At 31.9% G+C, this 25573-nt stretch overlaps 1 long non-coding RNA gene across 1 annotated transcript; it reads right to left on the minus strand.

The window, feature by feature from the left end:
- Positions 1-1733: 1733 nt before the first annotated feature.
- Positions 1734-24922, minus strand: LOC143253088 (uncharacterized). Its single transcript, XR_013029365.1, has 3 exons — positions 24048-24922; positions 15595-15692; positions 1734-3791 (listed from the first exon to the last, which is right to left on the minus strand). It is a non-coding gene; the product is annotated as an uncharacterized LOC143253088 (long non-coding RNA).
- Positions 24923-25573: the final 651 nt, after the last annotated feature.

Genomic DNA, 25573 nt, shown 5'->3' on the forward strand with positions numbered 1-25573 from the left:
ATAACCAATTGGGAAATAACACTTTCTGCCCAGGAACAAGAAAAAGTAAAAATTGTGTTACATTGTGTTATAAGTTTTGATCAGATTTGTCAATATAGAAATATTCTTGTAAGTTTCATAATGTGTAAAATAGCACCAGATTCTAGTTTTAAGAATATGATTAAACCATTTTACTACAGTTGCTTTGGCTTCATTGTATGTAGTAAAGAAGTGAGTATCTCTTTGGGTCTTTTAGTTGATGCTTGATTTATGTTTCATATACTTCCATTTCTTGGTGTATCTCGCAACCCATTGTGGAATATTCGTGAGTGATAAACGTTCTGCAAACTGCTTCCATCCAATAAAGTTAATTTTTTGTTTAGGTATTATATTATTGATTGGATCTTCTGATAATCATTAATTTTCTTCGAACCTCTTCTTTTATTTCTGAGGAACACTGTTGACGATATTTAATTTTTCATGCAAACGCAAACATAAACGAACTTGACAGGGGTTAAGTTTAGAGAGAGAGATGTCTGAACAACTCTCTCCCCAACAGGGGTGGCCAGGAACGTTGTGGTTCCTCTTGAAACATTATTTAAGTTTGCTTGGGAATTTGCATGCATTTTACTTTTACTTGTTTAAGGTGATGAAGTGCAGTGGGGCATTATAAAAATGACGGGTGAGAAAGGGGGAAGCGAGACAAAAGCGGCACAAGAGAACTGAGCCAGGCCGGAGCCTGAAGTCCGAAAAGCCGATGAGATATTAACTTCAAACGACCCGATTCAGGGCTGGGAAAGAATATTCCCTTGGCTGGGATCTAAAGATACAATGCCTGAGATTTGGATGTGGAGGGAAACGGTAGTGCCCCGAGAAAACCCACTTTCACAGGGCAGGAAATTTTCTGAGCCAACAACTCCTTTTTTACTTTAATGGGTTCTATGGTTTGAGTGAAAGGTCTGATGATGCTGTTGCAACTGATTTATCATTTTAGGTCATACATATCAAATTTATTTCATGGGGTATTGTGTTCACTACTTTATTCATTGGTCTGTTATAAGCCTTGGGTTGGTGAAGCAAGTGCACCAGTATTCCAGGAATAAAAATAATTTGTTTCTTTTGTTCAATATTTCCTTGATGCTTTTCTGACAGACAGTTCTCTGAATAATAGTATGTGTCAAATAGGTTTCAGTTTTTGTCGATCTGTCTTTGGAATTTTACCCTTTATAATACGTAAAGCACATAAATAAATAAATATGATGAAATTATTACCATGCTTTACCTTAAGAAATAGGTAAACAAATCAAAGATAGTAATGCCGGAGCAACACTTGATGTTGTTTAAGAGTCCTATTGATTAAATTAAATATTTTTGCATGTGTAAATTAATATACGTCACAGAAAAACTTTCTTTATACAATATTGTAAGTCAAGTTAAATTTAATGCCTGCTTTTTCACACTTAAATGATAATGTTCACTCTTATGAGAGGCTAGAACTGATGTTGGAGGTTGATCAACATAGGGACGTTCACACAATTTCGAATTGTAGCCTGGAATTTTCAGTAGACTTCCCAGTATGTCGACTTTCTTTAACTTTCGTGTACTTTATCAAAAAGTTCTTTCTCGTCATTCTGGTAATATTCCATAGTCGCTAAGCATTTAAATATAAGTTTCTTTAATCACACAAAGACTGTGCTTCAGATAAAATCGTTTTAGTTATATCATGGCCACATTTTTGTTAGTCAATGAGTGCGTTTTCAGTGAATATTAGCTTTATTTTACTCGGGTACATACACCGCAATTTTATCATCAGGAAACACTCTTACTCTGAGGCGTGTTTGCTCTAGAGTTCAGAGTTTCATATCAATGAGTAAAACAACCCAAGTGTTACAATGTTCCTTTTTCAAAATATTTGACAAAAGTAAAAAAAAACAACATCTGTTTCACTAAAATATTTAACTGGGTTTTGCATCTAACATTTTTAAAACAATAATGTATTTATTAATTTAAACCTGTATCATGCATTTCTCTGCCTTGGTGAAATAAAATCTGTACAATATAAGGCACTAGTAAATTCAAATTGCGACTTCTATATGTAAAAAGTTGAGACACATGTTTGTCTTCTCCACGTTTTCTTATACAATTATCAGTGGTAGAAAGATTTCTTTTATTAGTTTGTAAATAATCTTGAAAATGTTCAGCAAACTGTCTGCAAATTTAGTATACAGGAGCTGAAATTTACCATAAAAACACTTAGTATTATAAAGATTAAGATAAAAAACATTACAATGATGTGTCAAAGCACTGCTTACAAATTGAATTTTACTACATTCTGTTTCACCTGACACTAAATGTATAAAATGATGTTATAGATCTTTAATGGAAAATAAATGAAACAAAACTCATCTTTTATTATATTTGTTGAACCTGTATGAAAAATTTAGGATAATACAAATGGAAGATTAAGCAAAACGTATTGTTTATAATTTAACAAAAAAGTGTATATAGTGTATATGTATACATAACAGTTTTACACAACCAATATTTAAGAAAATGTTTCTAATGTTTGGATTTTTTATTATAACGAAATGCATTGTCCGTGATATCACTGTTTTCTGGAATGACTCTGTGGACTGCACACGGTGTTGTGCGAGTCAGTAGTCAACAACTGAGTCGAACTAACTTACACAGGCCATGTTGGTTCATATAGGTAGTTCGTTTGTGGTTATGTATCGAATAAGCTTCACTGTAAAATAACAAAGAATCTCAAAAAACACAAATAAAATTAATTAAACGTTAATTGTGTTTTTTGAGTTTCCTACTTTAAAATTTATATTTACTAATTGCCTCGGCGATCTAGTGTTTTGTACTTCAAAGTGAATGTTCTACAGAAAATCATAGTGACTAAAATACTAAGCGTTTCTATTTCAGTTAGCTTTTACAATAGTAAAGTGGTTAGATTTTGTTTCATGATACTTTATTCGTTTACGATATTTAGCTGTAGCAAAATTAATTACTACAGAGTTGGTTAACTATACAGTAAAATTAGGCATAAGAATAAAAACATGACTGTATTACCACTATGAGTATGGACTAACAATATAAGAATATATGTAAATCATAAATCAAACTATACTATGTTATAAGTAGCAAAATATATGTAATATACACAGAGTTTGAATGTATAGTTAAGATGGCTTTGTGTTTTTTGTGATCATTAGATAGATCAAGTGATATGTTCATTTCCATCCCTATCTCGTTTGGTTTCTGTTTCAAGTTCAGTAGTCAGCCTTACCTCGTTTTAGCACTATTTTTTTCCCCAAATACTTGTTTGTTTATGTTTTTATAAGATGGCGCACATGAGTGTATTCTAAAGCTTTATAAGTTTTACATATAATAATAATAATATAAGTAGTTAAATATCGTGAAGACTTTCTTGTTCTATCAAGTGATGATAAAAGTGTAGTTTCTGTTAGAACTAGCTAGGTGGTGCTAGGCATTTTGAAGAAAAATTATAATAAACGAAAATAAGAAATCTTGGTTTTGTCCATTTGCCGGTTTTCTATTTTGGGATGCTCTGAATAGTTAAACACCGGCATATACACTGGAAATAGATCGAAAATTTCAAGTAGCTCTTCATATCTAGCTTCTTATGACTTGTAAAGAAGCAAATCCAGATGGTATTTGTTTTACTTTAATATGGGCGTCCGTGTCATCCCTACATACAGAGTACTAGCACATTCTTCTATTATACTTTATCTCAATTTTCATCGTAAAAATCTTCAAAGGACCTCCATTACAAGTAGTGCAGGCTGAAAATAAAAGTACCTACGTCATATTAGAGAGTTATGAAAAAGACCTGAACAGGATAGAAATTAAACAACCGTATCCAATTATATATATAAAAAAGAATAGTTGTGGAAGAAGTAACTTATGATATAAATATCAGATGTTTTATAAAGTATACTTGTAGACAATTACACATAGTATATAAGAGGTTTGAAATGGATTTAGATTTAATCCATCTTCTGAAAGTGAAAGACTATGAATAACATGGATGAAACAACTATCCAACAACAGTTAAGCTTGGGTAATTATATGTTTAATAGTCTTAACAAATAACTATATTAATTCGAATCAATAATTTTACATTTACGTTTTCTTTTTCTTAACAGATATCTAGTAAATGTCCTAGAAATCAGATGTTTAATGCAATTAAAACTTCATTGAGGCATGCCAAAAAATATAATGCTACGCTTATGACGTTTAACGTTGTAGTTTTATTCAAAGAAGACTCATTTGGGCAGTCTCTCATGAACGTCATAAACTAATTTAATGATAACGTACAGAATATACTGGACGAAACAACACTTAATTTGAAATCCAAAGATAAAGTTAGAATCACCACAGTAGAGAACACGGTTAGATAAACCTATTTAACCTGTTTAAAAGGCAAGATTGCGTTTTCATCTGACACACATTCCTGTACAATATTGAAAAGGTGACTTACAGTAAAAAAGGGTTAACATTAGATGAATCTTTTAAAATTGATGTCATCACTTTAAAAATGCTTGAAGGTCATAAGACAACTGATATTAAGGCTGACTGCTTGCAAAAAGGTCAGTATTAACAATAAAGTACAGCAAAGATAAACTCCCTTGTACCAGCACTATTGTTCTAGGTTTGGAACAACCCAGAAAGACTCCTAATTACAAATATACTATTAGTAAAAAAAATCACTAATTACATACAATGGCTAGTGACTCCATGATTCATGAAATATTCCATATGGTCCTTGTGGAATAGAAAATATAACAATATTTCAATGTTATCTGAAAGTTCAAATATATATTGTGTCTTTAGATAATTTCAATAGGGTTATTTACGAAGAACTATCATATCCTGCAAAAAATTTTCCTCTGGTTTCATGATAAATACTTTGGTATTATAACATCAATGAAGGCTTTCATTGGTGTCTAGTATGACTGTTCCGATCGTGATAATGGGTTTAGTAAACTATCATATCCTACAAAAAAATTTTCTTCTGTATTCATGATAAATACTTTGGTATTATAACATCAATGAAGGCTTTCATTGGTGTTCAGTATGACTGTTCTGATCGTGATAATGGGTTTAGTAACTTAAATAAACATCTATGAGCGAGCTATTGTGACATTTGTTACACAATGATTGCATAAACAGTGAATCTCTTAGATTTGCTGAGTATAATATATTTTATAAATAAATAGGCTGTTATAACGGATACAAAACTAAGAAAAGGAAAACAAAATGTGGGTGGAAAACATTGTGCAGATTTTAAAAAAATTGTCATAATCTCTATGGAGCTATCTTTCCTCCAATCAATGGAGGCTAAAGACTCATCCAAAAATTATTCTTTTCTTTTCTTTATTTTGAGACTTATCAACAAACAGGAACTCATGAAGTGTATCACAGTGTATTACTGCATGATTCACGACTTTAACAGTAAAGAGATTCTATTTAAAGAATACTCTACATGTGATGAACTTTGCAAATTCTTATATTTGAAGAACATGAGAATTATAAAGCCATAGCTCATAACGTGAAAGGATTTGATGATCATTTCATTTTGAATTATTTTATTTGTCAAGGGATAAAACCCAATGTTATTGCTAATGATAGAAAGGTAATGGTTATAACCATTAAACATCTTAAAGTTAGGGTGATCAATGGATATTTATCTGCATGTCATTTTTATCATTCCCTGATTCGTTTGCTTTAACTGAGTTACAGAAAGGTAATTTTCTTTATCTGAATGCCCAATACCCAATATGATCTTCTGTTTACCCAGTACCATGGAAACATTGGTAAGAGAGATATTTCTGGACTGGTATCGACAGCACCGAGAGAAAGAGCACACTTTCAATTTCAAAATAAGCTTCATCCTATCTTGATAGTTACGTTATTAAAGTGATTATATAAAAAGATGTATGCTTTTAAAAATTGTAAAATACATAATTCTACAACTGTGTTTATATAATGATAAAATGCAAAAAGGAAACTTTATTAAACTTTGTGGAAATACATATGTTATTCATTTTAACTCATTAGATATTGTTGATTAGATGTTAACAAACTGTGTTAGTACTGTCTGCAGTGCAGAAATTAGTTTCTCGCCACCTGTGGTATTGATCCCTTCAGGTACATGACTATTGCTTCTGTGTGTATGACGATATATAAAAGCAGGTTTATAGCACTACGGATAGAATATAACTAACAACTTTAGTCAGGTAAATATTATACAGTGATAAGACTACGTGCAACAGTCTGAAGGTGTTAATATCCAATATTTCTTAATAGTAACGAAGCTAAAATCTTAAATTATATGTTGATGTCTTCTGTAACTAGCATAACACTATATATGAATTTTGCTGGTGTTTTCATTACTCGAGTAATTTATGTTATGATCCTAATACAATGAATGATGTTCTAAATAGAATCACATAGTATATTAGAAAACATACATTATACAAGCAACATAAACTAGAACCTCAGAGATATAATGTTATTTCAATCTGGACACATGAATTTAATCATTTTTCATTAATTTCCTCAAGGATCGCACAGTAGTTCCTTGTCTCGATATATGGGACAATTTCTATGGTATACAATAAAAGCTGCTAGACTGTTGTATAATGTGAAAAACAGTGAGAAGATGAAGTACATTACCTTTATATCTATGGAAAAATAAGAACTGTGAGTATCCAGTAGGTCGTCCCATAATCATCATAAATTTTTCAGATGTGCATAGCAATTACAGTTTCATTAAATGCAAAAGTTTTAGTTACATGAAAAATATATCATCCTGTTTTACTTCTGGTAAAATAATCTCTATGTAACATATATGTCAATCTAGGAATACTATCCCTTTATAATCACATAGATGACGAGAGGGCATTTATCGGTATATGGGACACTGAGGAGGTGAAAACAGCAGTTGTGTGTGGGTATAAGATAATGTAGGTTTATGAAATTTATCATTTTCCTGAGAGGTCCACACAACTGTTTAAAAATTATATGAACATATTTCTAAAGATAAAACAGAAAAGTTCATGATGGTCCTTTCACTGCATTATGTCAGAGGCAAAACAGAAACGTATTGAACAGTATGATAAAAAGGAAGGGATGCTACTGAACCCTGAAAATATATAATTTAATCCATGAAGAAGATTAGTTGCAAAACTTTTTCTTAACTTTTTCTGGTGATCTTGGGGTGTGTCTGAAGACAAATAACAACTGACCTATGGAATATCTATTAAACAGTATTACTTGTTAATAACTCCAAAAGTGTAAAATGATGTTACATTAGTCAATGATGAAGTTATTGCTCTTCGTTGGAGTTATAGGCGCAATCATCTACGTCAGAAAGGTAAAACAGATATCTTTCTGGTGGCTTTCAAGTCTGCTTATGCATATCTGAAATTGTACCATGCACGAGAAATATTAGGTATATCTGTTTTGTTCTACAACACAGTCAGCATTTCAGGTGGAACTGATGATCCCCCTCTAATGATCTCGGATAATTTACAGACTAACTTGATAGACATTGCATTCTATCGTGGAACGAATAATTAATTTTCTTATGTGTGAAAGTGGAGAAAATAAAGGAATTTATGGAAATCACCATTTGATTATATCTGTGTTTTATATTCTGCTTCATTAGGCTAAAGAAATGCATAAGATTACTTTAAACTTTCAATACATAATTTTGTTTAAGAATGTGAGAGACAAGTCTCAGTTGAATGTTTTAGAGAGACATATTTCTGACATATCATATACTTTGAAAAAGCCTACCATGATGCAACTCGGCATCCATTTTGATATATATTGATCGTTTCAAAACTATGGACAATTATGTTTAAGAAGTGATTCAGTTCTAGAATATGATATTGTAGTGTAAGTGCCCAATGTCTATACATTGTGATGACTTCGGCTGTGATAGATATTGAAGGATTTTATCCGAAGGACAGAGCATACATGATTAAAGAACAAGCGTTCAAGTGTTTATACAATAATTTTTTTTCTATAAACAACCATTTTTGATCAAATTTCTATTAGAGACAAACTGCGGACAATATGACTCTGTGAATGAAAATATTTCCAAATATTCTGGGAAGATGGAACCGTCGAATGTGGTTGGTTTGTAAGGACAAAACTTTACAAATATGTTTACCGAAAGGAGTGAAAAAATTGAATGTTGAGAAGTCTTATTCAAATTCCCTGCTAAAATTAGGAGTAATTGGTTGTCTTAGGGTTAAGCAACTTCAGAAATCAACTCTGTACTTCCCAGTTCATAATAATGACATAACTCATCATTGTGGTGTTAAAAAGGTCGATCTCAAAATACTGTAAATGATTTAATAAATATATGTAAATATATAGATTTTTATATTGTTCACACTATCTTTTTTTGTCGTTCATTCACCTTGACATATAGAGAGCTAAACAACACTATACTTTGCTCGGAAATTTAACTAAAGCTACACGAAAACAAATTAAAGATATGATTGATAGAACTAACAATAATTTTGTAACTTGTAACTGTGAACAAAAGCAGGAATTTAAATAACATAAGTTACTACCGACAGCATTGTTTCATAAGAATACATCTGTTAAACAGAAAATAAACTTTCTAATACGGAAAGGAGGATTTCTAACTATTACTTGAACCTTCAATATATTCACTATTTGGTTGTTTCGCGAGGTGTACTATTGGCAAAGCTACTTGACTTTAAGATGGAATGTGCAAAACCAATTATTATTATTCCTGAAAAACATTAGACACTCACTTCATCAACCTGAAGTTTATGAAAGACTTGTTGCAGAAAATTTTAAATTCCATTGATAAACATATGAATTATGCCACATATTAAAATGCCCTACCCACATGCGATAAAGTTAAGATGTTACATCAGCTGCATCAACATCACAAAGACTTTCAATCACAAGCCATGGAACCTATTAAAATGAAATTGTTGGTTCGTGAAAGTTTGAATATCATCGACTTTGTACCTTTAAAATATAAAAAGAAAGTTGACATATTATGAAACTTGATACATTCAAGTGCTTGTTTGTTTTAGAATTTCGCGCAAAGCTACACAAGTGCTATTTGAGTTAGCCGTCCATAATTTAGCAGTGTAAGACAAGAGGGAAGACAGCTAGTCATCACCCCCACTGCCAACTCTTGGGCTACTCTTTTACCAATGAATAGTGGGATTGACAGTCACATTATAACGCCTCCACAGCTGAAAGGGAGAGCATGTTTGGTGACCCTCAGGTTACAAGCCGAGCGCCTTAAGCACCTGGCCATGTCGGGTTTTTATACAAAGTAAAGGTGTATTTTGTATTGTGTCAAATAATATATCAGATTTTAAAGTTGTTCAACAACATGTTTTGGTTACGTTAGAAAAGTAGAAATCAGTCATTCGGTCGTTCTTTTATGTGCAAAAGCCACTCACAAGGGAACTGTGCTAAATATCCTTTAAAGTATATCTTTTTCCATCAATAATGCATTTTTAGGCTATGTACCAACATGTCTTCTTATAAGATGTGTCATGATTTTTGAAATTTCATAATCATTTTGCAATGTATTGTTATCAATGTGTTTATATATATATGTAATATTTTAGTTAAAAATTGTCTAACACTAATGTTTAATTCTCTAAGGAGGAAGGTGTAACGGATTTATTATTATACATCAATTTTAACATCTGCGTTTGTTTCAGTTTGATGCATGTGACGTATATTGTTAAATGTGTATTGAGTAAGTCACGCCATTTCAACAGTGTGATTGCCAGTATTGTTTTCCAATTGAATTTTCTAGAACCTCGCCTCAAACTTTTTATAAATCGACGCGCCAAGAGACAGTAATAGAATATTGTTGGTCTGCTACAGTCAGTATTCTAAAAGCTTCGGAAGCTCTAACTGTGATTAATGCTTATTAGTCGGAAAACTACACAATTGGACCAGGAACGTTTGTAGATTTCCAACATTACAAACCGTTCAACTTCAGTGAATAACTTCAGACGTTAGTATTTCTATGAGGATATTAAATATTTTCATCCGTAAGAAGTGAACATATTATCGGTGTGAGGCCAGCCAAGCTAGCTAGTTTAAGCATGATGTAACAATATCAACTCCGAATAAATTTGCTTGTTGTAGATCTGAACCATCGATAAAATATTCAGCTCTAGACCAAATAGGAAACTCGGTATAGTTTGTAAGTTTGTAAATTTCTTGTATATAGACCAATATTTATAATAACTATTTGTAATAACCGTTATTAGCAACTGTATCGTTGTTTGTATATTAAAATATATTTGTGTTAAGAAAGAAAATTGTGTGTATCAAGGGCCTGTCATGGCCAAGCGCGTAAGGCGTGTGACTCGTAATCCGAGGGTCGCGGGTTCGCGCCCGCGTCGCGCTAAACATGCTCGCCCTCCCAGCCGTGGGGGCGTATAATGTGACGGTCAATCCCACTATTCGTTGGTAAAAGAGTAGCCTAAGAGCTGGCGGTGGGTGGTGATGACTAGTTGCCTTCCCTCTAGTCTTACACTGCTAAATTAGGGACGGCTAGCACAGATAGCCCTCGAGTAGCTTTGTGCGAAATTTCAAAACAAACAAACAAACAAAATGTGTGTATCAATCTTGTTGAAAAATATAAATGTGACACATTTCTAAATTCAAATAACTTGTAAATTAAAATTTCTGGCTATTTCAAATCGTAATACGTAACATTAAGTCTGAGACACGTCTGTCCGAGATAAATTATAATACATAACAGATCTTACACACGTGATTCACACTTTAATCTGGTAGAAAATGGAAACCTGGGAATAGAAATACAATTTGATAAAGTTTTACATGACAGTGTAAATGTTCTCGCCTATACAGAATTTCAGTCCAGAAACAACGTCACTGATATCTAAGAAGCAGTTAACATAATTAACATTTATTCTATACTCTCATAATATTTATGTACAGAAAGAAACTTGGATGTGTATTTGCTAGCAGTCAGCTGCCTAACTGTACAGATAAGTAACTTTCCATTGTCAGCTTAGATCCAAATCATAAATCTGTAAATCATTGGTTCCGTGTCTGCTTTGGTCTATATGGGAAAGGAGAATATTTCGATCTTCTCGACTTGTCTTCATGATCTCACAGCATAAGAACGTTCATCAAAAACGAACTGTCAAACGTGGACTTATAATAAGAAGGCTATGCAAGGATGTTATTCCACAGTGTGTAGACAATATTGTATATATTATGGATAATATAGCTATTGACGTTTATCCAGACAAAACTTATCGTAGAATATTGGATCTAAAAGATATAAATGATGTATTTATTCATAATTTTGCTACAAAGAGATTTAATTTGAAACACACTCAGTTGATATACCTTTTTATGTATATCAAATTTCAACATTCTTATTGTACGAAGAATAATAAACACTTCTAAAACTGAAGATATTGTTAGAGTAATTTATATTATGTATAAGATAATAATATCCTTGTATCATAATATTCCAGTTTGTACTTCATATGTTCAAACAAAAAGAAACTTCATGAAAATACTTTATTTACCATACTCATGTAGTATACAATTACTTATTCTTGTACTTTTTCCCGCCCTCGAAGTAGATGACTTAATATTATTATCCACCTAACAATGCTCCCTGGTGTTGACTACGTAATTCTACTATACATCCTAGCAACACACATCCTGGTATTTTTGACGTGTCAATGCCCTCGACACTTGTTAAACTTGGACCAAGGTTTGTTTACTTCCGGCTCCATACGAGCATCCTGTATTACTGTCAGTTGTTTGTTTTTCGTAATCATATTTTTCATTTCTCAAATGAGAGCGTTATTTTAAATTGTTTTGGGGTGTGGTTTCGGAACTCTTTATTACAAATGCTCTGTTGTCAAAATACTTCCCTTTGTATATAGAACAACAAAGTTTTTCTTTTTCGAAATGTTGTTTACTTAGGTGCTACATCATTTAATGATCTCATTATACGAGGCCCGGCATGGCCTAGCGCGTAAGGCGTGCGACTCGTAATCCGAGGGTCGCGGGTTCGCGCCCGCGTCACGCTAAACATGCTCACCCTCCCAGCCGTAGGGGTGTATAATGTGACGGTCAATCCCACTATTCGTTGGTAAAGAGTAGCCCAAGAGTTGGCGGTGGGTGGTGATGACTAGCTGCCTTCCCTCTAGTCTTACACTGCTAAATTAGGGACGGCTAGCACAGATAGCCCTCGAGTAGCTTTGTGCGAAATTTCCAAACAAACAAACAAACATTATACGAATATCCATCCTCCTCTTCAAAGCTGATCTATATACTTTTAGTCATATGATATCCGGGCGCCGTTACAGTGTGGTATGGTTAGGAATTCACCGTAAACTAAATGTATGAAGCTAAATGTGTCAGATATGGCCTAAGGGTTTGCATCTTTCACAACATGCAACTTCTCTGGCACATGTGAATCGCTCATATAAAGTTCAGTTAACTCTTTATATATATATGTAGTTAGTTTTGTAATTGTCTCTGATATTCAATACCTGAATTATTAGTCGTTTAACTTGCTCACTTTTAGTCATATCGTTATTTGTGTGTGCTAGAGAACACGTGTTGGCATATTTCTCTTGACTTTCAGAAAAATACGTTAGTATTTAAAAACCATTCAATTTGATCTTCCTCTATGTATTCTCTGTTATTTAGGTATAAGAAAGTGGAACGTCCTATAAATACTTAACTTACTATTCATAATTATTCGTTTTCCTTTAGTTGAGAATTGCATTTATTTAACCTTTTAACTGAAACAATAAATTACGCCTGCATGAAGTTATTACATACGTCCCTATATTTTTAACAATTAAATTACTGTTTAAATCAGAATTTCAGTATTTAAAACAAGTCCTGGTTTTTATTTATGGCAAAGTTACTAATGCTATTTGCAATTATTCCTACCTGTCATCAACATCAACCGCCAATTACGAAACTACTCTTTTAGACCAAATAAGAACTCTAAATGATAGATTATGCCAGCCCAGTATATAATGTGGCAAATTGAACAATAAATTTAGCACCAGTATCACAGTTTATTATCGTATTTCCTTTAGCAAAAAGACAGAAAAATACGTGGTGCACCTTCCTATTTAAGCTGATTTTTGTTTCCTTTTTGCGATGAATTCTCATTTCTACTGTATCTGATGTGTGTGTCATTAAGCTAATTTCGAAATTTTCATATGTTAACTTGCTTCCAATGCATTTTAATGTATCTATTGTATGTTTTACTATTCCAAAGTGAAACAAACTGAATATATACAAATTAAACCGCTTCGTTAACCTTTTTCAAATAGAGTAATTGACGAAAATGATATTTGGTATCAGTTTTATTAATGACATTGATTTGTGTCATTTTTACGCATCCCCTGAAAATATGAACTGTGCAGTATAGAGCTGATTTCTGAAGTTGCTTAACCCTAAGACAACCAATGGACTTATTAATTTGAGCTGTCCTCTTTTAAAACTTGCAGTACCGTTGATCAAGTTAAAGAAATTCATGAATATCCGCATACAAATTTCTTTTTAAAATAAAGAAGTTTTTTTTTTTTTTTTTTATCTAGAAATCAAATAGGGTTGTCCCACGTGTGAGTTATCGTTGATAATTGAATAATCATTAAAGACAAAATAGTACTCATTCGTCTTGCATGTTTGATTCTGTTTGGCACAATCTATAATATTAAAAAAAAGTTAACACATCATTAGCCACTTGTGAAAGAAGTAAACATTACAATAGAGTTTTCAATATTCTTCATACACGTTTGAAACAAGGATTGCAGCAAAATTCAGGCAGATATAATAATTTTGTGATAATTTTTCGAATGCGCACTTTATTTCTGAAATCATATCCACCGCTAGAACAGCTGTAAGTCAAAGGTTTTAGAACGCTAAAATAAGGGGTTCGATTCCCCTTGGTGGACACAGCAACTAGCCCGATGTGCTTTGCTATAAGAAAACACACACCTGAAACAGTAATATATCTTGTCTTTTTAAAATTCATTTTATGTCACTTTTCTTTTAAAAATGTTTTACAAAAACTGAATTTGAATTACGGCCAAGCATACTGTCATGAATTACGGCCAAGAATACTGTCATGAACACTATAATGTTCTTTCTCAAACAATTCATGAAAACTCCACATTCAGAATAAAAAACAACGTACTGCTATAATCACTCACACTTAAAATAGCAATTTGCACTCACGGAAAAAGAGACAAGAGATAGCGCTCTAGTTTCTCGGAGGTATCAACTTGGAGTGGGAATTAAGTTTAAAATAGACGCTGTTGTTTTCCAGACTTCTCGTACAATTGACAGCTATGCAGGTTCACAAGTTTTTCGGAAGCTTCCAGTGATTATCAAAATCTGATCATACTGTGGTAACAATATCGTAAAAAGCTGGAGCGGACTCAGTCGGTAAACTTCGAAACTCATTATTGACAGATAAATACTCTAAACCCAAAATAGAAACTAAAGTAAGCATATATAAATCCATCAACGATGATCAGATACATAATAGCTTTGTTCAGATTTTCGCCCAATTAATAGGTGTGACTCCAGGGCTCTAGAATTTGGGCGCGAAGGGATATTACGGCAAAATTTATGTTTTCATTTTAAATAAAGGATAAAGAGAAAGTCATGGGTGACAAACTTGGACATTATACAGTAGGTTAACTTTTGCTAGTTTTTTCATGAATACTTTTGTTTCTGTAAACTTAAAATTATGAAGGTAATTCACGTTGAGTGATCCCACGTGATACAGCGGTAAGTCTTCGGATTTACAGCGCTTGAACCAGATAGTCTGATGTAGTTTTGCTGTGAGAAAGCATACATACATTCATACACTTTGAACAGCTTTCGTATGTAGTCAGTTCTTACTCTGATTGACTACAAAGGTAAAGAGATATTGAATGATGGTTCACTGAATGAAATTTTACGAATTTACAATTGTCTACCCCTGAAAATGTAGTATTTTGAGAGCTGTAGCTTTTAGTGGAAATATTTAGATTGACTGCCGCCTCACTTTGTGTCTCCCCACCCCCTGACGTCGTCACTGTTTGATGAATAAATGTTCTTCTGAACCTCTAATCAATGCCAGTCTTCTTCAACAAAACTGTAAGCTTTCTACTGTTGATGGATACTATTTAATTTTATTTGTCAATTCCTGTTAAGCGATACTTTTCTTATTTATACAGTTTTTAAAAACACACATGCAAAGAATAGGCCAAAATCATAAAAAATACTATACAAAAAAATACAAATAATAAACAGCATTTTCGTTGCCCTCATCATTGGCTACGCCATTTGTTAATGAATTTCAAAATAGTGAACGAATTTAAAATGTCAACAATTTTAAAAATATCAAAAAGAGCCAGATATTTTTCAACATAGTCAAAAATCGTAGAGAAATCAATAAAAGCAGCACATATCGCTCCATACCATTAAAATAGTTTTCGCTGCCCCAGTTATAGATAAACGAAGTTTTAAAAAACCCCTAAAAACATTGAATACCGTTTTCTTTGTCCTGCGCCAACTGGATGAAAAATTCATATTTTATCCTCTCCTATATTGGTATAAATATCCCGATGCCACTTTTCCCGTTTTCATTTCTATGGAAAACATAAATTGTTTTTGAACATATAGTTCACCCATCCTAACATTAATTTCACAAATGAATACGAAAATAACAAGTAATTGTATTTTCTTAACCTCGATATTATCAGGTCCGACAGAAAATCCAACAAAAAATCACTCACACAGAGCTTTACATCACCTGGAATTCTACCCATGAATCTAAACAAAAAATTAATATACTAAATTATTGCCACACCTCGAAGATTGTTCAACTGAATATACAGAAGAAGAATCAACTCTGTAAAGCATTCGTTCATTCACACCAACAATATTTCACTAATCACTATCTAAACATTTCTACACAACCACCAGAACAAAAACCTCAAAACTCGACTCACAAACAAAATTAACACTAATACGCCCAACAATATTACACTGCAATTTACCATTTACTCCTGACATCAGCTAAAAAAAATAAAGGCAACACTTTGAGAAAACTGGCCATTAGACATTAAATTTTTTCCCCGGTGGGACAGAATTTACACAGAATCTACGGATTTACAGCGCTAAAATCAGGGATCCGATTTACCTCGATTGACACAGTAGATAGCCCGATGTGGTTTTGCTATAAGAAAACACACACACATATAAAATTTCTGTTGATGTCAAATTTACCGCAAACCCGGCACTAAATTAAAATAATTATGGAATAATAATTATATAGAATCACATAATTCCAATGCCATTTTTAAACTAGCATATTGCACCTCAAAAACCCACAATATATCTATACAAAACAATGTAATTTTAAACAAATAATCTAATATTAAAACAAAATGTAAAATAAAAGAAACTACCTTAATTGAAGAAAACAGTTCTACCCTAAATCAACACCCCGGGTGCCAAGAAACCAAAATTAGACTATACAGCAATATCCAGTCATTGTTCTATTCTACATATATATATACTACCTTACCTGAGAATGACAAAATCTTGTTGAAACATTATATACTTAAACTAAAGGTTTTCATTACTCACTCAAGTCATCTTGAAACTTTTATTTTCTTAAAAGTGAGTTCCTCGTTATCAAGTTTTCAGAAACAATTATTAAAACATCCCAAAGAAGCTTGACATGGCCAGGTGGTTATGGAGCTCAACTCGTAATTTGATGGTCGCAGGTTCGAATCCTCGTTACACCAAACATGCTAGCCCTTTCAGCCATTGGGGCGTTATAATATGACGGTCAATCCCATTATTCGTTAGTAAAGGAGTAACCCAAGAGTTGGTAGTGGGCGATGATACTAGCTGCTTTCCTTCTAGTCTTGCACTGCTAAATTAGGTACGGCTAGCGCACATGGCCCTCGTGTAACGTTGTGCGCAATTCAAAAAGAAACAAAAACATTCCAAAGGTGCTCATATGATGGCGATGTCCACGGTCTTCGGTTCCTCAATATCTTTTTCGGTTAACTTTTTATTAAATCATTTAGATGTAATATTTGAAATTCATATCATTTTTCATCCGTTAATCTAGCTACAATCCTATCACCAAACTGATTTTAATTGTTTACTTGTATTACATTCATAGTTTTGTACATGCCTTTTGATTAAATAAATATATTTTTATATTTTTTTAATGTAATTCTGATTTTGAACAACACAAATTTTTAAAAACTGAAGACTTTTTATACATTTTCCTTTTTTGTATTTTTTAAAGAATACAACTCAGACCTAAGTTCTATAAATGTATTTATTATTTTTCTATTTTGTTGGTATCTCACTTTATCCATTTTTGTTTACTAACAGAACACCATAACAATTATCTTTTGGATAGTCCGAAGCGTCATCTAAGTTAAAGTTTTCATTTATATCCTTATGGGCATTGCTTGTTTTTTCTCATAAGTATGAGAATCAGTATATTGGTATAATAATTTTAAATCGTTACCCTATGTCGGTTTCCTGAATCCACAGTGGAAATCATGAATCGATGTTTTCGAAAAATCTAGAATTCTCATATCGACTTTGCTATTTAATATTATTTTTATTTTATTTGTAAGAATGGCAAATAGCGTTTCTGTATATATTGTTCCTCTTTAAAGTGTGGTTTAGCTATTAATTTTACATATTTGTTTGTATCAGAACACAATTTCATATCAACTTGTTTCTACAGTCTTTCCAGATACAGAATTATTTAACAATTTATAAAAACTATGTTTCCAAAATTATTAGTATTTTTAGTTGTAGTTTACGTATTTTGGTCAAAATATTTTTAATCTAGTCAAATTGTTTGAGTTCTAACACAAAATGTGAATATTGTTTAAGATTTCTATAGTGAAGCAAACTTACGAAGATAGAGTCAGGTTCTGATACCTGTGGTGGTCATAGTACAGATATCCCATTGTGTAACTTTGTGTTTAACTATAAAGCAAACAAACAATCTATAGTAAGCACGTACATTCTTTGTATCATATAAAACTGATTTTAATTTTACTCTTCTTTTGGTTGATGCTAGAGGTATATGTGAATGATATTCATATAATTCATTGGAATATGCCAAATATATCTCTAAAATATATCCTCTTTCAGGTTCGTCAGGTACTTTTATTACATCAGAATTTTTATCTCTCAGGAATTAAGATCATATCATATTCAATCAATAACACTGTGCAACAAAACTTTTACTTTTTCCTGTTTCTGTGCAGAAAATGTTATTTCCCAATTGCTTATGCCTAAAGTAAATGGAAAAGACTTATTTTTCTCTTCAAACTTTGCTTTTGTGACCTGGGTAATGAAATTTTATAATTTACCCATTTCCCAGAACATTCCAAGTAGATTCAGTGCTGAGTAGCTGATAGAAAATTTTCTCGAACTTACAAGAATTTTCTAGAATGTTGTAGAACTTACGAGAATTTTCAAGAACCTTTTAGAATTTTCTAGAACTTTTCATAGTCATATATATATATACAGGTGCTCACCACTTCAGTTTAGTTCGAGCTGCCAAAGTGAACACATAGATCTATCTGATTTTATCAGAGATGGCATCAAGAAGCTGCAAGAATTTTCCAGACACATTCTGCTATGTATGTGGCCAACATTTACGTTGCTCTCCAATTTCAAGATAAGGAGAATGAACAAAACAAAAATGATACGATTTTTTTTGATAACTTTGATATATCAAGCACATGGAATAGAATTAATAATAATAAAAAATATTCCACTGAAGTTACAACATCACGTTCAAAGACCTAGGATTGTATTATTTCACCTACTACTTGGACTTGTTTGCAGCTGTTTTAAATAATATAAATATTGAAACTGGATGTTTAGTTAGCTATATAAATTACGGTAGTTTGTATCCAACAATATATTTTGACGTTTCAAACCACTAATTCTATAAAATTGTGAATAATGTGGAATGGAGTTATTTTGGAAACTCCATCAAAACTATATATTGTAGTTCTTATTAGTTGAAAAGAGAAAAATGGATACTAAATGTTTATAATAAAAGTTTTGAAACTATAAGAACTCCACACATACACACATATATTATCTATATGAAGAAATATCTCAGGATCGTTTATATCCACCTAAAATTTGTTTTAAGTTAATTGATGATGGTGTTTGCTAACAATATACAATTAAAAATGTTAAAGGTTCAACTGAGAGTAATGATGCTACTGAGTTATCGCTTATAGAGGAATATGGTCTTGGTAAAACGTAAATCGATGACACATTTCTAAATAACATTCTTAACAGAAATAAAACAGTTTATATATATATTTTCACTAAAATATATATTTATACCAAAAGGAATGTTATTAATCAAGAATAATTTTGATGCTGATACCCAAAATACATAAAATGTAAAGGAAACGATAAAAGAAACTGATGCAGGCAATAAAAACTATCTAAGTAAAACATTAGAAACTAATGTTAGTTCATTAGAAAAATATGTGAAGAAGTCAGTTAATAATATTAATGCATTTAATATTGACATGGTGAGAAGAAAGTGAACTATAAAAAATTGAGCGAGTCAATTGAGAATATTAAGTGTAGATGTATTTAATACAGAAAGTGAGAAAAATTACAATTAGTACAGAATAAAGACACAAGTGTGATAAATTAATGAAACACATTTAACAGAACCAAGTATTTACAAATTTCAAATTTATTAGTAAAGAAGTGGCACAGAAGCCTAGTTAAACCTAAGTGGCCAACGAAAACGATTTTCATAATGTAATGTTTTAGTATTTTTTATTATATTTTTTAATAATTGCAGCTATTTTTTGTTATTTTTTAATGTTGTGACCTATTTTGGGGCTACCTTTTGATGCTTTTAAAATGTATGTTTTGAAAATCGTTGCCCGTTTTTAGGCTGTAGTATTAAAAAGCAGCAAAGAAATATCATTTATTTACTACTTTTTTCAGTTACGGGAGAAAAGTACGTGAATAAAAATAAATACAGTTTCGCTTTTATTAAATTTTTGTTTCTTAAAAAGCTCTCAAAGCATTAAAAATTTTCTTAATATTTATGGCATATTTCTTCATGATATTTGACACTTGAAAAAATTAATACTTTTGCTTACTGTTTGTTTCTTCGAAATTTTAAGCCATTTATTCAATTTTTTTTAAATAATAAGGAACATAATGCAAAACATTTTATGTATGGTTATATAAGAGCAAGTTTAAATAATGGTTTATATACATCCAAATTTATTAGAAACACCTTTTAGAAGATTTACAATAACAAATAAGCAATAGGTTAATTAACACGTCTTTAAATGTTTTCTTCAATATGTAAACACCTAAGTATATATATGTCTGTGTGTATTAGCTGATTTTGTTCAAGTTCTTCGTGAGTAATGCTTGTAATGTTTTCATTCAACAAAAATGTACAACTAACTTTATATACACTATTCTAAAAAAGGTTTTGTCCAATATTTTTAACGATAAGGAAATAAATACCCTATCTCTTCTCTATTTCTGGTACTAAAACAAATCAAATAGTGTAAACCATTTTGTAAAGCAACACTTTTTACTCTTTAACTCTTGTAACGCTGTGTGAAATATTATTGTAAATTCTTGTTTTTAACAAATAAAAATTATTAGAATTTAATAAATAACTTATTTTATTGTATCTTAACAATAAAGCCGAAGATCGATACACACACTCACATTACTTATCAAAATAAAATTTGTCATTTTCCTCTATAAATACACAGAAACTTAAAATTAGTTAAATAACCTTTTGAAATCCGTCATAAAATTGGTGTTTTGAGTTAAGCCAAAGTTACACAATAATGTATCTGTGTTCTGGCCACCACGGGTGTCGAAACCCGGTTTTTAGGGTTGTAAGTCCATAGAAACGTCGCTGTGCTATTGGGGAGGGGAAATATCATAAAGTGTTGTAATCACTTTCTTTCTCTTTTTATACAGGGGTTGACAAAACGTGGCCCCCCTTGAAAATGTTGTTAATTTGTTATATCTTTTATTAGATAACAGAAAAAATATGTTAGAATCATACGTTTTTAGAACACACTCGACGAGATCTGTTCAAATGTGATCTCAAGCACTAATTTTAATGCTGGCTTTCGTAAATACCTGAATTCTTCATGATTTTAATTATATTTTTAATGTGTTGTGTACCTGTTGCAGTTTCTTAGATTTTCTTATTTTAATTAATTTTTTTTCCACAAATAAAAATAAGTAAATATTTTTCTGTAAAAAAATTGTGTCTTAATATATAGTTTTCCATGATATATTGCAGACAGAATTATTCCCTAACATGTGCGCAAATTTTATATTCTTGATTTAAGTAATTATTTCACACAGTTTTGTTATTTTTGTTAAATTTATTATTACAGCTCTGCGAATACGGAGCGCTTGGTTTTACGAGTATGGTTAATATACACGTGTAGCTAAGCTATCGTATTATTACTTTTAGTAACAGCAATCAGCACGTGAGTCAATAAAATCTTCAGAGATAAAGCGGTTTCACATGGAGACAACAATGACAAAAAAGTGAGTGATAAATTGTAATCTGATCTAGCAACAGTTACACTATCTTTAACGAATCAGCTGAGTCTATTTGAAGAAATCGTGTTTAAAAGACAAGCGTTTTCGTGTTGCTATTGTTTTTTGTTTGGCATTTCAAATATAACAAAGTGTAAGTCTGATATTTAAAAACAATACCAGTATTTAATGAATAACACAGTAGACTATGAATATCGATTAATTTGTACACATCATTGTTACAAGGAAGGGAAAACAATATGCTAGAGGAAAGGATAGTATTTCGGTTTAGTAAACAGTTAGAAGGACTTCGCGGATAATTTTAACTTGCATTCGTCACAAGCTATTTACTGGGAATTACACGGCGCTTAGCTAAAAATAGAGAAGGACTGCTACCGAGACTGCGAGGCTGGCGTATGTTTTCTTGCCGGAATTCGGTAGAATTAGCTTGATTTATTTTTTATTTTGTTTTAGTTGGGAAAAACTTCATAAAAAGCTAAAGTTTTACTGATGGAAGATTGCAATAAAATTAAATCACTTTATGAAAATTCGTTGAGATCGATTCATTTTATTGAATAAATGCAAAAATAATATCTAATTATGAGATTTGGTAGAATATTGCTAATTTCATAAACGTTTTACAGACAACAGCAAAACTATTAGTACTGTAGTCCTGCGGCGTTCACTTAGACTTTTCATATCATTTGTTGGAGGACCTTTCACATCGTGTGCAGAGAAAATATACATGAAGTGTTGATTATTTTCTGTGCTACGTCCTTATATTTTAAAATATGGATCGACGGGATTGTAGTCACGTCTGTCATAAAAGTGCTTTATAGAAAATGAAGTTAATTTAGTTTCCTGATACATATGTGACGGAGATTTGAGAAAATATTGTTATAGAAACAATTTGATCCATGACTATAGCCTAATATGAAACAACCGAGATAGCTAAATCTACTGATGTGTATTGTTTTAACGGTAGAAAAATTTCGGAAACGTGTTGTGGTATTATATGCAACCTGTTATACTTAATTGTTTTTGCACTTTTAATTTTGATTTATTCAGGAGATAGTGTTTCAACTTCATCTTTGCCTTAGTCTCTGCCTGGTTATGGATCAAAATGAGTGTCATTTATAACGCACACATAAAACGAAAACATTATTTCATAGTAAATTCAAATGATAAAATGAGTTAATGCTAAAATTATGCGTGTATTACTAAAATTTTGTTTAATATTATGTGAAAACTTGTAGGTAAACACTATAAGTCTAATGTAATTTTACAATTCATTATTTAGGCCGTATTGGAGTATTGAGCTCCTACCTCAAAAAGAATATTGAACTGTTGGAAAGGGTTCAGAAAAGGGCTACTAGAACGATACCTGGGATGAAAACGTTGCCGTATGCGGAAGGGTTAGGATCTCTGAACTCATTTACTCTTGAAAAAAGAAGAGTTAGGGAGATCTTATTGAATAGTCTAAGACTGTGTTGATGCATAATTTTTTGTCATATTTAATGATGAGAATGGTAAGAATAAGGAACACAAGTATAAATTTTGGTAGAGGAAAAGTCATCTTCAGCTCAGACAGCTTTATTTTCCTAACAAGGTGATTGGCTTTTGGAACAGCAGCTTATGGGAAGGCATGATAAATATTAGAATGATACTGGTTCATTTTCTGGTATTTTTTAACAATTTAACCTAGTGAATAGGACAGCATAGAGGGACAAAAAAGTCCTTTATTTTCCTTTAATTTTAATTTATAATAAGCCAAAACGTTTTAGAATGACATGCAAAGTGGTATTAAGGAAAAACCACTGAATTTGTTATAAAATTTACAACGCAAAGATAAAACTAATAATGAAACATTTACAGATGCTACATACATTTCAATAATTTAAAATTTTCTTTTTTTTATCATGTTGAGAAAAATAACAAAAAGAAGGAATAAAAAGACATAAAAACTATTCCTACAAAAAACAAATCTTGTATCTAAACGTTTTCTACATAATAATAATATAAAAATCAAATGAGGGGAGTACAAAAAGGGAAAGGATAAAGAAAAGAAAGGTGGACAAATAAATAAAAGTTTCGATAACCCTTAACTGCTAATCATGTAAAATCAGAAATGTTTTATACAAAATTTAATAAAACATACTAAAACCAAATTAAAGTAACAAAAGAAAATACGTAGTTGAAGTGAGAAAGGTGACAATAAAAGCAAATTAAAAATTTAGATAACAACAATAGAACCCTTCAAAACAACCCTTTACAGTATAACAGTAAAAACAAAATGGAGACTATTTTGGCTAAAATGATAAAACAAGAAAAACAGCAAAATTAAAGTGAGAAAAATATACGTATTTACAGACAAAGCTTACCTTGGCAGACCATCCAGTACAGTTGGTAATTTTTATTTATTTTCCCAACTGCTGGGGTTTGGTGAACTTCTACTGCCCCTCAACCAGGTCCTTCTTTTTGTCCATTATGTCTGTAGATTAACACCGCTATAAACCGGATTTAATACCTGTGGTGAGCAGAACACAATTAGCCCTTTGTGTAGCGTTGTATTCTATTCCAAATCTTTTGTTCGTCAAAATCTGTTGTAGCAACTCCAGGCATATATTAATGCATCTTTCTTGGCAATGATGCCTCAAGGAGTTGAGCTCCTCCAAAACTGGGGTTGAAGGCTTCACAGGCATCTCTCAATTTTAGCTTGTGGAACAATTGACAGTTAAAGTTTGTTTTCTGACCATTATGGATGTTCTCTGGTGCTCTGAAGTAAACTATTAATTTCAGCCAATGTATAATCCACAGCCCACTTAATAAAAGTAATCAGTTATCTCTATAATGTAATTGTACTGTGGCCAGGTTCAGGGAGAAGTAGAACAATATAAATAGAACTTGGAGGATGGAGTTTCGCTGGTGAGGGTAATTCATTTACTTTGCTGCAAGATAAGTCCACATTTTTTTTTAGCTATGCTTCTAGCAGCGTTTCCTCCATTACACTTGTATCCATTCACCAGCTGAATCCACAATACTCGCATAGTTTGTTGTCACAACTGAGGCCTTAGGTTTTACAGTAAAGTTATATCTGGACATTCTACAAATGGACAAGTTCTTACCTTCAACAGGAAAGCCTCTTTCAGTACTCGGACTTAGCGGGCCTATGTGCCAATACCCCTCAAAATACCAGCGGGTCCCAAAAAGCGTCTGATAGGTAGCCCACTTGACCTCTTAAAATAAAAAAAAAACAATAAAAGTTTGACTCCACAGAAGCTGATCTATACGTTTCTTAACCAAGCAGAACATATAACAAATCATTAATAGACCTTTCCAAATAGACCATGAATGCCCTTAAGACGAATATTTAGCTCGAAGATGTGTGTTGGCTGATGTACGAAGAATACAGCATGTGTAACCTTTAATGCTTAACAAACAGTATGTACTTGTAAAATTCCTTGGTAGGTATCTTGGTTTGAAAACTTTCAGGTCCAGAAGGGGCCTAAGAAATAACCAGGGACAGTCAGAAATTGTAATTTTCTATTATCCCTGCTCATGTAAACTTTTATTGAAGAACTAGCAAGGATGAAAAAAAAAAGTTTTAAACATTTTAGTGCTTTGAGGAAGTAATGTGGTAGTTAATGTTGTTGGAGCATGAGAGATTTATTCATAAGCATGGTTGATGAGTAAGGTAAACAAGGAGAGTTGACACATCGTAATAAACGTCAGTGATAAACCGAGACAGTGAGGAACTGAATATAGGAAATTTGTTGAAAAAAAGGTTAGTACTAAAACTAAAGAAAGCTACTTGTTGTATATGAAAACTTGAAGTGTCATATATTGAGATGTAAGTGTGTCGCTCAAGAAAGTGAATTGGATTCAAAGAGGCTTTATCATATTGGGC

The sequence above is a fragment of the Tachypleus tridentatus genome, chromosome 6, assembly GCF_004210375.1.
Source record: "Tachypleus tridentatus isolate NWPU-2018 chromosome 6, ASM421037v1, whole genome shotgun sequence".
Taxonomy (NCBI): Eukaryota; Metazoa; Arthropoda; class Merostomata; order Xiphosura; family Limulidae; genus Tachypleus; species Tachypleus tridentatus.